Source organism: Rhinatrema bivittatum, chromosome 1 (assembly GCF_901001135.1).
Source record: "Rhinatrema bivittatum chromosome 1, aRhiBiv1.1, whole genome shotgun sequence".
NCBI classification, from domain to species: Eukaryota; Metazoa; Chordata; class Amphibia; order Gymnophiona; family Rhinatrematidae; genus Rhinatrema; species Rhinatrema bivittatum.
This window is the reverse complement of record NC_042615.1, coordinates 133269863-133286411: the sequence shown is the minus strand read 5'-3', so window position 1 is coordinate 133286411 and position 16549 is coordinate 133269863. Positions and strand designations below refer to the sequence as shown.

The 16549-nt window shown below is 46.3% G+C and overlaps 1 protein-coding gene across 2 annotated transcripts in view; it reads right to left on the bottom strand.

Annotated features, from left to right (window-relative positions):
* SGCZ (sarcoglycan zeta) overlaps nucleotides 1-16549 on the bottom strand; it is a 939669-nt gene that overhangs the window by 70562 nt on the left and 852558 nt on the right. The window lies entirely within an intron of this gene.

Sequence of the window (16549 nt, the reverse complement as noted above, 5' to 3'; positions counted from 1 at the left end):
AGGAAGCCAATATTCAGTGCTATTTATCTGGATAAGTAGTGACTTAACCATCTTAGTGGTGGATTTATCAAAATGCGGTAAGTACTGCATGTGATAGCAAAAGGGGTGTGTTTTATGCTAACATCATTTCAGATTCTGTGATAAGTGCCAGACCTGTTGTATCCCTATGATAAGCCCACCTAGTAACTCGAGGTGGGGATTAGGTAAGAGTGTAGGGGGTTAGGGGCCACTTTGACATTCTACGTGACACCTACGAGTGAGACCACTGTTCTGTTCGTAGGTATCACATAGAATGTCAAAGTGGCCCCTAACCCCCTACACTCTTACCTAATCCCCACCTTGAGTTACTAGGTGGGCCTATCATAGGGATACAAATACCTACCTATGGGCTATGCTGTTATGGTCTCTCTCTCTCTCTCTCTCTCTCTCTCTCTCTCTCTCTCTCTCTCTCTCTCTCTCTCTCTCTCTCTCCCCCCCCCCCCCCCCCCTTGAAATAAGTCTTACAGGAAACATCACTGCATGGTCATAGCTGCTAATGCATTTGAAAGAGGTGTAGTTATGGCTGTGCAATAGCTCTTCATAGACATCCTATTTTTGGAATTTGCATCGCACCATACGATATGGTACGATCACATGCAAAAATGCCTTACTGCATTTTGAAAAATGGCCCCCACAGTGGCAGACGCTGAATACCTGGCTACGTAGGTAGCCGGATATCTAAATGGTGGGCAATGGGTGGATTGGGAGGAGCTACTTATCCGTCTATCACAGCTGGATAAGTGCTGATATTTGGACGTATCAATCTATGATTGATGGATAAATTAGACCTGTTCAGTTTCAAGACTAAACTTAGCTAGATATGAGTTATCCAGCTAAATGATGATTTATATGGGGATATTCAGCAACATAGCCATGCTGCTGAATATCCCTTGTAAGGTAGCAAGATAACTCACTCCTGGCTAACTTAGGCCTAGATGTGGCACGTTAGTGGCCGTGCTAAAAAAAGGGGTGTGCTTATGCCAATTTTTGACATTCCACATCACATAGTAAAAAAATTGTAATCTGCAATAATTTTTTATGTTGCAGGATGCAGTATTGTAGTGTGTGATGCATTAGAGCATTGCACATCCAAATTGAGAGGTACATGCATAAGTCGGGCCAGTACACGCAGAATGGGTTTTCAAAGCTACCCAAGTATGTGCATATCTCCCGCTATGTGCACTTTTATTTTAGGGTGAATTTTAAAAGCCAAAATTGGGAGATGCATGCATCAGTCAGGCAGGCATGCATCCACCATATTTTAAAAGCCTTCTAGATGTATACGTATCTCCCGTGGGTACAAATATCACTCCAATTCAAAAAGGGGCATGATATGGGTGTGGTTTGGCTTGTCCATGGGCATTTTGGGGTGCGGCCAAAGATGCATTCTTACATTCTTACGCACCTGGACTCATGCCCAGGTCCAGTGCTGTGTACGTTTACTTTTGCTAGGGACGAGGTATAAGTTTAAAAAAATAAAAAAGCCATATCTGAGGATTTTAAGGGTCTGTGGTTACTGGGGGGAGTATAAGCTATTCAACCAAGGGGTTTTGGGGGATCTAGCTCTTGATGCTGGAGGATGAACTGGTAAAACTGGCAATGGCATGCGCCCCTTTTTTTTAAATCCTTCGACTTGTGCACCTAGATGTGAGTCTATTTAAAGTTAGGCGCACATGTGCATGCATCCAGGCTACTTTATAACATGCGTGCATATGTGCATGCAAGTTATAACATTGCTGTGTCCCTGGGCAGTACCAGCGCACACGTGCCAATGTGCACGTTTGTGCTGGTCTGAAAGTTACCATCCCTATGCACAAAAAAAAAATTGTGACTTGCTCACTTAAAACCCTGTTTTATGGGTGAAAATTGGTATATTTTAAAACAGACTTGCATAATTGAATTAAAGCTTGCTGATACCTCCACCAGTTCAACCAGTTCTTCTCCAGATCACAGAAACCCTCCTGGTTCTTCACTCTGAACTTCCCCAAATTCACCTAGACCTCTCACCAACTAATAGTAGACAATACAGATGGGTATTTGGAAGAAACAAACTGGAAATCAAACAAAATTTCCTATTTGATTTTAGATCATTTTCAAAACAGAATGAGTTAAATTTCACTGAAATTTTGTCAGAATCTCATTTTGTTTTGAAATCCTATTTTTTTTTAAAGTTGCTGGCCTCAATCACCCCCCCCCCCCAATACTAACCAAATTCAAAGCCACGTCCTGGCCCGGTCCCAATGTCTGGGACTCAGCCTAGGCCAGGCCCCAGGCCCAAATATGATGCTGCGGCCTGGCCTGGAGTCCAGGTCCTGACACCAGGGCTGCAGCCCAGACCCAGGACCAACACTGAGGCGTTGGCCCAGATTCAGGCCTTAGAAGTCTTCTTTCTTTTGTCTTCTTTCTACTTTCTTCTTCAATGAAATGATGCCATCTGCTTGGAAGGTGCCAGAGTTATTTAACTCCAACAAATCCACTCCAGCGGAAGGTGCCATTTTGATGTATGGCAGTCATTTTGACAAAGAAGAAAGAAGACTGAAGAAAAAAGACCTGTGAGGCCTGTGCGCCGAGCCTGGGCCTGACCCTAGCCTGAGGCCCAGGTGCTGGGACCCGGCATCAGGCTTGAATCTGGGCCTCAACCCTGGCATTATGACCCAGCCTCTGGGCCGAGCTGTGGCATCAGGCTTGGGTCCAGACATCTGGATCCGTCTCCTAGGCCAAACCCCGACATTGGACCTGGATCCAAGCTGAGCCTCCAGCATCAGGACCTGGCCTCCTGGCCATGTCACTGTGTCAGTCCTTGGTCCTGGCTCTGGCCTAAGCCAAGGCACAGGTGTTGAGATCCAGCCTTGGGCCTGGGTCCAGACCAAGGTCGTTGCATCAGGACCTATCCTTCAGACCGGGCCGCACCATCAGGCCTGGGTCTGGGCCCTGGCCAAGGCCAAAGCCCAGGTATTGAGTCCAGGCCTCCAAGGCTTGGCTTTGCATATGACCTAAGCCGAGGTTGTGGCAACCTACCATACCCTAGGCCTACACAATGCCATGACTTCAGCCTGGGCCCAGACATCAGGACCAGCTGGCTCAAAGTCTCAGCCAAGCATAGGCTTAGGCCATAGTAGGTCACTGTAACCTTGTCCTAGGCCTCACACAAAGCCCTGGCTGCGGATCCTCCTTAGACCGGGTAAGTGGAGGCCCGGGAGTATCCTGGCCCTGGCATTTTTTGGGTGGGAGGCCCTGGGAAGTCCTGTTTCTTTTTTTTGTTTGTTTTGTGGGGGTTGCAATGTTTATTTAGGATTTTTTAATTAATGAAACAAAATAAACATTATATGAAATGTAAGTTGTGGGGAAAAATCCCCCCAAAAACAAGACAAAAAACAAAACAACATTTTTCCCCCCTTCACATACCTAGTCAGCACAGAGAAATCCATAGGGTAGATAGAAAAAGCACATGCTTTCTAATACAGCACTTTGGGGATGGAAGTCGGCAATTTCTGCTGTTCTGGGGAAGTTGGTGCTGGCAGTTCGTCTGCACATGCAAGTTGCTTCTGATCCAATGGACCAGTAAGTAAAAAAATATTAAAAATTATTTTACTTAGGTAGGGGGTAGGGGTCAGTGTGGAAAGGGGAAAGGGTAGGATGGATAGGCAGGGGGATAGGGAAGTTCCCTCCCAGTCTGCCCTTAATTGGAGCAGACTGGAAGGGAACTGGGGGAGGCCCAATTGCGTCGCTGTGTGTAATTTAGTAAAATCCCCCCCCCCCCCCCCCCACGAATGCTGCCCACACATATGCGCTGGATTATAAAATCTGGCATGCATGTGCTCGCAGCCCATGGATTTTATGACATGCACATGCCGGGAATCGCGTGCTCATGGACGCGTGCGCGCACCTTTTAAAATCTACCCTTAAAGGCTATATATGTGCACGAGGCCATTTTAAAATTTGGCCGATTGTATCTACTAATAAGGAAACAACTTCTCTTCTGTTTTTTTTCTGGGGTCCCTGAGCCACAACTCAGCAAGGGCTGAAACATGTGCTACTTTGTTTTTTATCCTGGAGTTAAAGTCTTGGTTTAACTCCTCTTATCTCACTTCTTGAGTGAGCTAATAAATTGATCTCCCAGCAGGAAAATCACTCCTCTAAACTGGGGATTAAGTTCTTTCACAGTGTAGCGCCCTACAATATCTCTGCCCAGAATGCCTTATTCCTATTTCATGTTTTCTCTTTTCTGTCATTCAACATCCATTCAAAACATTATTCTTCAAATGCTGATAGTTATCGCACCGCAGGTCAGCTGTTAATAACTTAACACTGACTAACTTATACCCTACCTGCATCCATTTTATTTCTGTGCCAAACAATGTTCATTCATTCACACAATCATCCCCAATGTGTTTGGCTATTCAGTCTTTGCTGTTTTCTAGTGTTTTTTAATCTTTACTAGTCCTCTCAGTTCAATTTCCAGAGCAGCTCCCTTCACGTTCCAAAACTGTCAGAAATGTTCCTGCATCTACAGTTCCTGGTGCCAGTGCTGATGCATACTTAAATAGTTCTTAGTCAATCTGTACAGCTCATAAAGAATCTTGATTGCATATTTTTTTCCTTTTCTTCCTTTTTGTTATGTTAATTAAAGAATTTAAAGAGACTTGAATACTTTCTTAAAGTGGTTTGCTAGGTCAAACAAAATTGTGCATTGTCTATTTGGTGTTGTTATGCTGTCTTCATTGCCCTAAAGTCTCTGCGTTGCTGGAGTGATGGTTTCAGAATGTAGCAATCTTGTGACTTGTACTATGCTGTTTGCTATAGTAAAACTCAGACTGAACTATCTCAAAGTTACTGGATTGGAGTTAACTTTACATTCAGTTTTAATTTTATCCCCCAAAACATTCAAAACACGTTCCTCAGTTCCCAAAAATATCTCACACAGACTCCCATCAGCTCATATGTCCACAAATACCCATTATACCCATGAAACCACCCACTGAAATTTATACCCATCAGTACCAAAATATATCCTTTACAACCAAAATAAACATTAAATAATGATCTTCATACACTGTTTCTGATACTCACATGCCAAACTATGCTTTTTAAAATCATTTTTATTGGAATTTATTCACGGGAAATGTCAGGACTCCAAATGGGGTGGTTTTTTCACTTTTAGGGTACATTTTTGGGTCATTCCCAGGGTCCCCACAGTCTACCCACCTGCACTATATATTCATTTTTTATTATTTTTACTTTCTAGGCTTATTTTCATCTAATTTTTGTAGTCTCTGCTTCTGATTCACAGGAGCCTGCAGACATCATCACTGATCTCAGCGAGACTGTGGTCTAACGTGATTGCTGCACTGGGGGCTTCCCAAGGCCCTTGACACTGAACTATGTCATCTTTCCATGCCAGCACAAAGCTTCCCTACTCACCACTGTGGCTGAATTCACAAAGGGAGGGCTGGCAGCAGTTCAATGCTCAGCTGTCTGCTTCAGCTCCTCTCCTCTCAGCAACTTTCTCTCTCCAACATGGTCTTCCTGTGCCATGGAACTCTTCCCAGCTCCCACAGTCAACACTGTAGCCCACCATGCCATGGAAAGCATATCACTGGCTCCCAAGGTCTCTCTCACCCGGGGCTTTCCACCATCAGAAGCAGCACCTCCGTGCTGCCAACAGTCTCCTCACAACCAGATTTGTTTCTCCTCTGGACCATCTCTCTAGGCATCTCAGACAGGCCTTTCTCTCCTGCTTCAGGGCCTCAAAATATGCTCTTCTCTGGCTCATAGCAGAACACCTGAATTGGTGTTGGAGCAGCTCTATGCTGTCTCCAACCATGCTGGTCCCCAGCTCCACACCCAATCCAAGCTCAGGAAACTCCATGCCACTCTTACTATTATAAAAAGACACCATTCTTTCTCCATTGAAATCTAGGCTGCCATCATCATTTCCAGGGATCTCAGACCACCATTCAGGGCCCTACAATCCTTCCCTAAGACGCATATATTTCTTTATTGTTTTATATCCCCTTTTACACATAGAATAATAAAATCTTTCAAATATTTTGTTAATAGCTTCTCAATTTTAAGAGACTAGCCAAGATGATTGATTATTTTAAATTACTGTTGAGTCAGAATAGAATTTACCTTTTTCTTGTTGTCTTGCTGAGTTTATTACTGCAATAAAAATATCTATCATCATCTCCCCTGATGCAATAGCCATGTCTTAAGGATAAGTAAGCTGTATAAATAGCAATTAAGGTTCCTGTTTAAAAGTCTAAAATTGCTTTCCTTTCAAATTATTGATTATATAGCCTCTCAAAATCATATTTATCACAGTGTAGCTTATGGTTCATAAAATGTGATAATTAAATTATATTTCTTTCATCATGCTAGACATGACAGAGCACATCATACTCTGTGAATTCAAAGGAGGACAGACCAAATATCTGTACAAGTCACCTGGGTAGAATTGCTTTTTAGGTGTTATGCAATCATGTTGCATCTCATGAAACCATAATAATCAAAAAACAAAAATTATGTGGGAAATAGACAACTTCCTGTCTGCTACAATAAGTCTAAGGAGTATATTTATCAATTATGGCAACTATAAAAACAGAAAAAACAAACAGAACAGTGTAGTTAAGTGTGTCATGAATTATGTGTCCCTACTACATGGTTTTTAGCATTGCTCTCTATTGTCAGTCCACTGTCGGTTTTAAAGTGTTTCTAATGCCATTTGGAAGCTAGCTTTGTTATGAAAGAGTAGAAAAAGTAGCCCCATGGAACATATTTCCATCACCTCCAAACTGAATTACAGAAATATTTGTTTTGAATTTCCCATACTCTAACAGGTAGGGATGTGCATTCGTTTTCAATGAATGTGCAATACGCAATGCATAAGTCCCTGTTCGCTTGATTTGTGAGTTCGCGAAATGCATGGCAATCCCCCATGAATAAAACATATCATATTAGTTTCATTCTTTTGGTTCGCAGTGATTTCTTAGTGGCCGTTTGAAAGAGGAGAAGGCCATGTGGGAGTATCAATAGCAAAAAACAGCCCTTTCCTGTGAGTCATAAGTGACCTCAAAGCACTGTCATAGACTGGGTCAGACAGGTTGGCAAGCAGACAAGAATGCAACCTATCAGAGCTAAGCATTTTTCTAATGTAGCCAATCGCTGCTCTCACTCAGTGCTCTGCGACGCTGTCCCTGATGAAGCTGTACTATTTACACCTTAAGCATGTGGTGTACCATGTTCTTTCTTTTCGGGTGTTGTCCGGGGAGGTGGCTTTACTCAGAGCTGGTCTGAGTGTCTCAAATCTGTATTCAATTGCTAGCTACTTTGATAGAATTTTCCATTGAAAAAGATATTTGTTCACTTTTGCTGCTGTGCCAGCCAGGCTTTTTTTGACTGTACTTAAGAACATAAGAACATAAGAAAATGCCATACTGGGTCAGACCAAGGGTCCATCAAGCCCAGCATCCTGTTTCCAACAGTGGCCAATCCAGGCCATAAGAACCTGGCAAGTACCCAAAAACTAAGTCTATTCCATGTAACCATTGCTAATGGCAGTGGCTATTCTCTAAGTGAACTTAATAGCAGGTAATGGACTTCTCCTCCAAGAACTTATCCAATCCTTTTTTAAACACAGCTATACTAACTGCACGAACCACATTCTCTGGCAACAAATTCCAGAGTTTAATTGTGCATTGAGTAAAAAAGAATTTTCTCCGATTAGTTTTAAATGTGCCCCATGCTAACTTCATGGAGTGTCCTCTAGTCTTTCTACTATCCGAAAGAGTAAATAACCGATTCACATCTACCTGTTCTAGACCTCTCATGATTTTAAACACCTCTATCATATCCCCCCTCAGTCGTCTCTTCTCCAAGCTGAAAAGTCCTAATCTCTTTAGTCTTTCCTCATAGGGGAGTTGTTCCATTCCCCTTATCATTTTGGTAGCCCTTCTCTGTACCTTCTCCATCGTAATTATATCTTTTTTGAGATGCGGCGACCAGAATTGTACACAGTATTCAAGGTGCGGTCTCACCATGGAGCGATACAGAGGCATTATGACATTTTCCGTTTTATTCATCATTCCTTTTCTAATAATTCCCAACATTCTGTTTGCTTTTTTGACTGCCGCAGCACACTGAACCGACGATTTCAATGTGTTATCCACTATGACACCTAGATCTCTTTCTTGGGTTGTAGCACCTAATATGGAACCCAACATCGTGTAATTATAGCATGGGTTATTTTTCCCTATATGCATCACCTTGCACTTATCCACATTAAATTTCATCTGCCATTTGGATGCCCAATTTTCCAGTCTCACAAGGTCTTCCTGCAATTTATCACAATCTGCTTGTGATTTAACTACTCTGAACAATTTTGTGTCATCTGCAAATTTGATTATCTCACTCGTCGTATTTCTTTCCATTATCATTTATAAATATATTGAACAGTAAGGGTCCCAATACAGATCCCTGAAGCACTCCACTGTCCACTCCCTTCCACTGAGAAAATTGCCCATTTAATCCTACTCTCTGTTTCCTGTCTTTTAGCCACTTTGCAATCCACGAAAGGACATCGCCACCTATCCCATGACTTTTTACTTTTCCTAGAAGCCTCTCATGAGGAACTTTGTCAAACGCCTTCTGAAAATCCAAGTATACTATATCTACCGGTTCACCTTTATCCACATGTTTATTAACTCCTTCAAAAAAGTGAAGCAGATTTGTGAGGCAAGACTTGCCCTGGGTAAAGCCATGCTGACTTTGTTCCATTAAACCATGTCTTTCTATATGTTCTGTGATTTTGATGTTTAGAACACTTTCTACTATTTTTCCTGGCACTGAAGTCAGGCTAAACGGTCTGTAGTTTCCCGGATCGCCCCTGGAGCCCTTTTTAAATATTGGGGTTACATTTGCTATCCTCCAGTCTTCAGGTACAATGGATGATTTTAATGATAAGTTACAAATTTTTACTAATAGGTCTGAGATTTCATTTTTTAGTTCCTTCAGAACTCTGGGGTGTATACCATCCGATCCAGGTGATTTACTACTCTTCAGTTTGTCAATCAGGCCTACCACATCTTCTAGGTTCACCGTGATTTGATTCAGTCCATCTGAATCATTACCCATGAAAACCTTCTCCATTACGGGTACCTCCCCAACATCCTCTTCAGTAAACACCGAAGCAAAGAAATCATTTAATCTTTCCACGATGGCCTTATCTTCTCTAAGTGCCCCTTTAACCCCTCGATCATCTAACGGTCCAACTGACTCCCTCACAGGCTTTCTGCTTCGGATATATTTAAAAAAGTTTTTACTGTGAGTTTTTGCCTCTACAGCCAACTTCTTTTCAAATTCTCTCTTAGCCTGTCTTATCAATGTCTTACATTTAACTTGCCAATGTTTATGCTTTATCCTATTTTCTTCTGTTGGATCCTTCTTCCAATTTTTGAATGAAGATCTTTTGGCTAAAATAGCTTCTTTCACCTCCCCTTTTATCCATGCTGGTAATCGTTTTGCCTTCTTTCCAAATTTCTTAATGTGTGGAATACATCTGGACTGTGCTTCTAGAATGGTATTTTTTAACAATGACCACGCCTCTTGGACATTTTATTGAATTTTATTGAATTCAGACATTTTATTGAATTCAGACTGTCTTTCCCACTGAGACAAGCTGCCAACAGTGGCATTTTGCTGCTTATCTTACCCCCCTGGGGTAGGTTGGTGCAGGCACAGGCAGGGTGTGGGTGGAAGATGGTATGAGTTGGTATTTTCAAACAAGAAGCAAAATCACTAGGAATTGAGCTAGCTCAGGCTTCCAGGCAAGGCTTTTCTCTACTGTTTCATTTTTTGGGGCACACAGAGCAGTCTCAGTTGTAGTGTACATCAAGGCACTGCACTGAGCATCTGTGGGCAGTTTTCCAGACTCGCAGATATTGGTACAGCAGTGCTCTTTTAAGCCAAAACCCTAGTAGGCCTCTTTTGGAGTTAAAAGTTTGTTGTGTGTATATACAGAGGTCTCAGTTGTAGTGTATATCAAGGCACTGTACTGTGCATCTGTGGGCAATTTTCCAGACTCATGTGCACCTACAGCAGTCTCAGTTGTAGTGTACATCAAGGCACTGCACTGTGCGTCTGTGGGCAGTTTTCCAGACTCACATATATTGGTATAGAGGTGTTCATTCACCAATAAAGAAATAATTCTTTTAATTGAAATCCCTAGTAGGCAGTGCCATTAAATCCATGATGTCAGGGAAAGGTAGATGAGTGATTGAGACAGGCACTTCAAAAGGCAGTGCCAGTCCCCCATTAAAGTGCCACTACCTGTTTCTGACCCTGTAGTTTTGGAGGTGAGGGAAGGGGGAGGCTGGGTCATGCAAGACAAAAGGGCAATACCCAAAAGCAGCAGTGAGACAGCAGACTTGATTTAGCGTTGAAAATGTAGTACAGGCACTGTTTGCTTCTGATTCCGATGAAGACTCATCTTGTGTGGGATTCTCATTATTAGAAATGGAAGAAGTAATAGCTGAAGAAGGTTTAGGAGAATTAATTGGTTCTGTCTTAGCCTCCACTTGAGTGTTGCAGGGGAGAGATGAAATTGATGATGATGAGGAGGAGGAAGAGCAGTCAGCGCAGGCACAGAGTGTGACTGATGCCCCTGGCATTGCTTCCCAGGGTGCACCCACTGCTTCTACTCCAGTGCCAGCATCCACCCCGAAGGCTATAGAGAAGGGATCATGAAAGAAATCTGTGATCTGGAGCCACTATAAAGTGATGGAGGACCCACGTTTTGCTCACTGTAATTACTGTGCCAGGGCTTTTAGCAGAGGCAAGCAAATGGGTCATCTAACTAATTTTGGCATGATGCATCATATGCAGAAGCAACACTCAACAGTGCAGCCATATGGGGATGGTGGCACTACCAGTCAGGGGACCCCTTTTTCCAGGCAGCGTAAAGTGGTTGAAAAGGAGCAGAGTAACCCCATGCCCTCAGCCCCTTATACTATTCAGGTGGCAGGCAAGCAGCCCCCTGCCATGTGTCAGAGCCAACAACCCACCATGGAGGAAATGGGGTGTGTTCGGTAACGCTATCCCGGGGAAGGAGGCATGCAGCCTCAAAAGTTGTAACCAGGAGCATCGGGGAAATGATTGCCCTTGATGACCAGCCCTTGCAGGTAGTGGAGAATGTGGGTTTCAAGCATTTGCTGAAGGTCTTAGTTCCGAATTACAAAATCACCTCCAGAACCACATTTAGCAGAAAGGTCATCCCCAGACTGTACAACCAGTGTCGCAGTCGTATCCAGGCACTGCTAGCTAAGGCACAGGGGAGTGTGCATTTCACCTGTGATATCTGGACCACCATGAATGCTGCACACTCTTACCTCTCCCTGACAGCACACTGGTGGGACCTGGCTGTTACGGTCCCGGGCCATGACCTGGTCTCTCCACCTACCTCGGGGCCGGCCCGGGCCGCTGGAACTCCTCTCCCTCCTGCTAGGCCCATCCTGGCCTCTGCTGCGGTACTCCCTCATCGAGGGAGATGCCAGCAATCCAACGTGTCTGGCCCCACCCCCTAGGCGCACGTGCGCACAGGGGCTTGAGATTTAAAGGGACCAGCGTGGGAAGATGCAGGACAGCCTCCAGATGATGTCAGATGCTGCAGGGGGATTTAAACCCTGCAGCTAGGCACTTACCTTGCCTTTCAACGAGCTTCACTCTGGGATAGAGTTGCTAGTTGCTGCATCGGATCCCTGATCGTCTCTCCAGTTTCTGAATTCTGGTTTTTGACTCCGGCTCCATTCCTGGACTTCCAATTCTGCCTCCGTCCTTGGCTTTGACTTCTGCTTCTGACTTCTGGCTTCCAACCTTGGTCCGTCCACTGACTCTGGTTTCAGCTTCTGTCCCCGGTTGGACACCGGCTTCTGGCTTTTCTCCATCTACAGGTATCCAGTTCTTCGCCCACCAGGAGGCCTCGCCTAAGTCCCAGTGGCTTGGGTCCTCATGAGCTCCTCCCGGAGGGAGGACTGCAGGCTTCCAAGGGTGAAATCTTCATTAACCTCCTGGTGCTGGCTGCTTCCCAGGCCTATCTCCTCAGGTCCTCGGTCGCAGAGGATCTCACCTAAGTCCCAGCGGCTCGGGTCCTCACGGGCTGCTCCCAGGAGGACCGCGGGCTTCCAAGGGTGAAGTCTTCCAGGGACTTCTCCTCAGCACTGCCTCCTAGCTGCGACATCCACTGGGGGTTCCCACAGTGCATCATCATCTGTCTCAGCCGACTCAAGGGTCCACGTCCCTAATACTGGCTGAGGCAGGGGCAGGCAGCAGCTCTATTAGTGAACAAGTATCAGGGTGGAAGTGGGCTTTACTGCACATCTACCTAATGGACGAGGCCCATACCTTAGCCAATATTCTAGCATGATTCAAACAGATGCTGGCAGGCTGGCAGCTACACCAAAAAGACAGGAATCCTCAGGCAAGGTTCTTTGTCACAGACAATGGTGCAAACATGGTAAAGGCAATATGTGACGGGCACTTTCAGAACATCTGATGTTTTGCACACTCTGCACCTGTTAGTGAAGTCAGCTCTGGGGTTGGAGTCCAATCACCAAGAGAATGAATACCTGCATACATTAATACACAAGTGCAGGAGCATAGCAGCGCACTTCCACAGACTTGTGAAGGCAGAGCAGGTTCTCCGACAAAAGCAGACTGATTTGTAGATGCCTCACAAGCGTCTCATTCAAGACACTGGGACTTAGGAGGATCCCTCGGAAGGCAATCTCAACAGCCAGGAAGACAGACAGAAAAGTAGCAGGTACGGAGCAGGGTCAAAAACCAGGCAGACAATCCGAAGGCAAGCTGGGTAGGATCAGGAGTGGAGCTGGATCAAGAGCAGAGACTGGATCAGGAGTGGAGGCTGGAACAAGCTGGAACAGGACCTGAAGCAGGAACAAGCTGGAACAAGAACTGAAGCAGGAACAAGCTGGAACATAAAGTAAAGCAGGAACAAGCTAGAACAGGAATGGAACAGCAACTAGATACTCACAGAGAGTGACCTCGTTGCAAGGCGGTCATCTGGAGCAGGAACTGGGTTTAAATCCCCTGCTGCCATCTGACATCATTCCGGGGGCCGGCTGAGGTCTCCCGTCCCTGCAGCTTCAAGAGCTGCCTCCTTGCGCGTGCGGGCAGGCGTACACTGTGGGCGTGGCCAAGCTGGAGAGCTCGACAGCGTCTCCCTCATGGAGACGGCCCGAGGGCAGGAGATCGCTCCGGGACCCCTGCTGGACCCCCAGGGACCTTTGGCAAGTCTTAGGGGTGTTAGGAGGCCCCCCAAGACCCCCAAGTCTTGAGGAGGTCAGGAGGCCCTCCCAAGCTGGCCAAAAGTCCCTGGGGTCTAGCGGGGGTCTGGGAGCGATCTCGTCGTTGGCTGCCAGTAATCAAAATGTGCCGATAGCCTTTGCCCATACTATGTCACAGGGACTACTGGCGCCATTGGTCAGCCCCTGTCACATAGAAGGAGCACAATATGGCACCGATGGCTATGTGACAAGGGCTGACCAATGGCATTGGTAGCCCCTGTGACATAGTAGGTCAGAGGCTATCGGCACTATTTTGAGCGAGGCAGACATGCCGGGACAAATCGCTCGTGGGACCCCGCTGGACCGCCAGGGATGTTGGTAAGTCTTGGGGAGGGATTGGGATGGTGGGGGTGGGGGGGAGGTTGTATTTAATGTTTTGTAGTAAATTTTAATGCTTGGGGTGGGTTTTTTTTAGCTTCATTTTCCTGCGTCGTTTTTTGGGCCGGTTTCGGTGTTCTCCATTTAGTTTTTCCAAAAAACTAACCGAGAAAAACTGAACTTTACCCCGAAGCGTCCGACTCAAAAAATGACCTGGAAGTAAAAAACAAAGTTCATCGCTAGTGATTCTTGCTCGAAGAGACATTTCTCGAACTTCGCGAACAGCTTATTCTCCCTCAGAATCTGTAGAACTTGTCGCATGTGTTGACGATGAGTTGACAGATCTTTGAAATAGATCAGTACATTGTCCAGGTAGACAATGATAGATGAATGAAGGATCTCTCTCAATACCTCGTTCATGAGGTGTTGGAATACTGCGGGCGCGTTACAAAGCCCAAACGGCATTACCAAGAACTCATAGTGTCTGTCCCGGGTGTTGAAAGCCGACTTCCATTCATCCCCAGGAATGATGCGCACCAGATTGTATGCTCCATGAAGATCGAGTTTGGTAAACACCTTTGCTTCTTGCAGACGGTCCAGAAGCTCAGGAATCAGCGGCAGCGGGTACCGATCACGCCTGGTAATGGCGTTTAGCCCTCTATAGTCGATGCATGGGCGCAGGGATCCATCCTTCTTCCCTACAAAGAAGAACCCAGCTCCGGCCGGAGACTTAGAAGGACGAATGAACCCTCCGAAATGTATTTAAACATGGCTTGTGTCTCTGGAAGGGAGAGTGGATATACCCGTCCACAGGGTGGCGTGATACCAGGCAGCAAATCAATGGCGCAGTCGAAGGGACGATGTTGGGGTAACAACTCTGCCTGCTCCTTAGAGAATACATCCACAATGTCCTCGTACTGGGAGGGTATGGCTAGGGATGCTGCCATTAGAGTAAGACTAGGGTGAGGCCAAGCAGGTAGGCAAGTATTAAAGCAGTCTTGACCCCAAGCTGCCACTTGAAGCGTGTCCCAATGAATGACCGGAGAGTGCTTCCGGAGCCATGGTAGCCCCAGTACTATGGGATGAACCGACCTCTCCAATACCAAGAAGAATATTTGTTCAGTGTGCATGACACCCGTTCGAAGTGTCAACGGCTTGGTGGTAGATGCAATGCGTCCGGGGATTACCGTGCTTCAGATGGACGTAATCCAGAGCGGAGAGTTTCGAGGACGTACAGGAAGCTGAAGCTGTTGTACCAAATCCCAGCGGATAAAGTTCCCACCTGCCCCTGAATCAATGAAGGCAGTAGTGGCAAAGGGTCCTCTGGGATATTCCAGGGTTATCAGAACTGTAAATTGAGGAGCAGAAGCTACACAGCCTAGGGACAGCTCCCCTGTGGCGCCTAGGCTTTGGCGTTTTCCAACCTTTCTTTGCACTGGGCCAAAAAGTGTCCCTTCCCCTCCACAGTACAGACAGAGTCCCATAGTTCTGCGTCTCCTTCTCTCCTCTGGAGTTAGAATGCTGCGTCCCAGCTGCATCGGTTCCTCCCCAGAGGAATCCGCCTGTGGTCTTGCCGACACGGCAGAAGGCACTAGAGATTTCGAGAATGCAGGAGCCAGCGAGACCTGCCTCTTAGCCAGGCGGAACTCCCGGGAGCGTTGTTGTAGCCGGCGGTCGATTCTCTCCGCTATATCAATTAAGTTATTCAAGTCCTCCGGGAGATCCCTAGTGGCTAGTTCATCCTTTATCCAGGATGCCAGGCCCTCCAAAAATATGCCTCTTAAGCTGTCTTCTTGCCAGCCTACCTCAGAAGCCAGTGTTCGAAACTCAATGGCATAGTCTGCCAAAGTGCGGGACCCTTGACGCAACTGTAGTAGCTCCGTAGTCGCAGTGGAGTGACATGCTGGTTCATCAAAGATTTGTTTGAAGTTGAGGATGAACTGTTGGAAGCTACCCAGCATGGGATCGTTGCACTCCCATAATGGCGATGCCCAGGCTAGGGCCTTCCCCTCCAGCAAGGAGAGGATGTATGCAACCTTCACTGAGTCCGTAAGAAACTGTTTTGGTAGTAATGCGAACCTGATGTAGCACTGGTTCAAGAATCCACGACAGAGTTTGGCCTCGCCAGTGTAGCGTGGCGGTAGTGGCAAGTGTGGAGGAACTACCGAGTCTGGAGTGTAAGTCACTGGAAGTATCGGTGGAGTCTCGAAAGGCTGGGAATCCAGGCGGTTAGCTAGCCATTCCACGGTCGCTGCCAGAACATCCAGGCAGTGCTCCTGTTGTTGCAAATGTTGTGCCATTCCTGGAATGGTCTGTAGACCAGAAATGTCCGCCGGGTTCATAGCCTTGCAAACTGTTATGACTGGTATAGTAGACCCTGGGGCCGGCCGTGCGGAGTGACGTCAGCACGTGAGAGATACTCTGCAGAGATGGAAAGGCCGGGAGGCAGCACCAAGCCAGGAGACCAGACGGTAGCTTCACTCTGGAAGCCTGAGGCCCCCCCGGGAGGAGCCCGTGAGGACCCGGACCGCTGGGACTTATGAGGATCCCTCGGAAGGCAATCTCAACAGCCAGGAAGACAGACACAGTTCAGGACTGGCGGCAGACAGAAAAGTAGCAGGTACGGACCAGGGTCAAAAGCCAGGCAGACAATCTGAAGGCAAGCTGGGTAGGATCAGGAGCGGAGGCTGGATCAGGAGCGGAGGCTGGATCAGGAGCGGAGACTGGAACAAGCTGGAACAGGAACTGAAGCAGAAACAAGCTGGAACAAGAACTGAAGCAGGAACAAGCTGGAACATAAACTAAAGCAGGAACAAGCTGGAGCAGGAATGGAA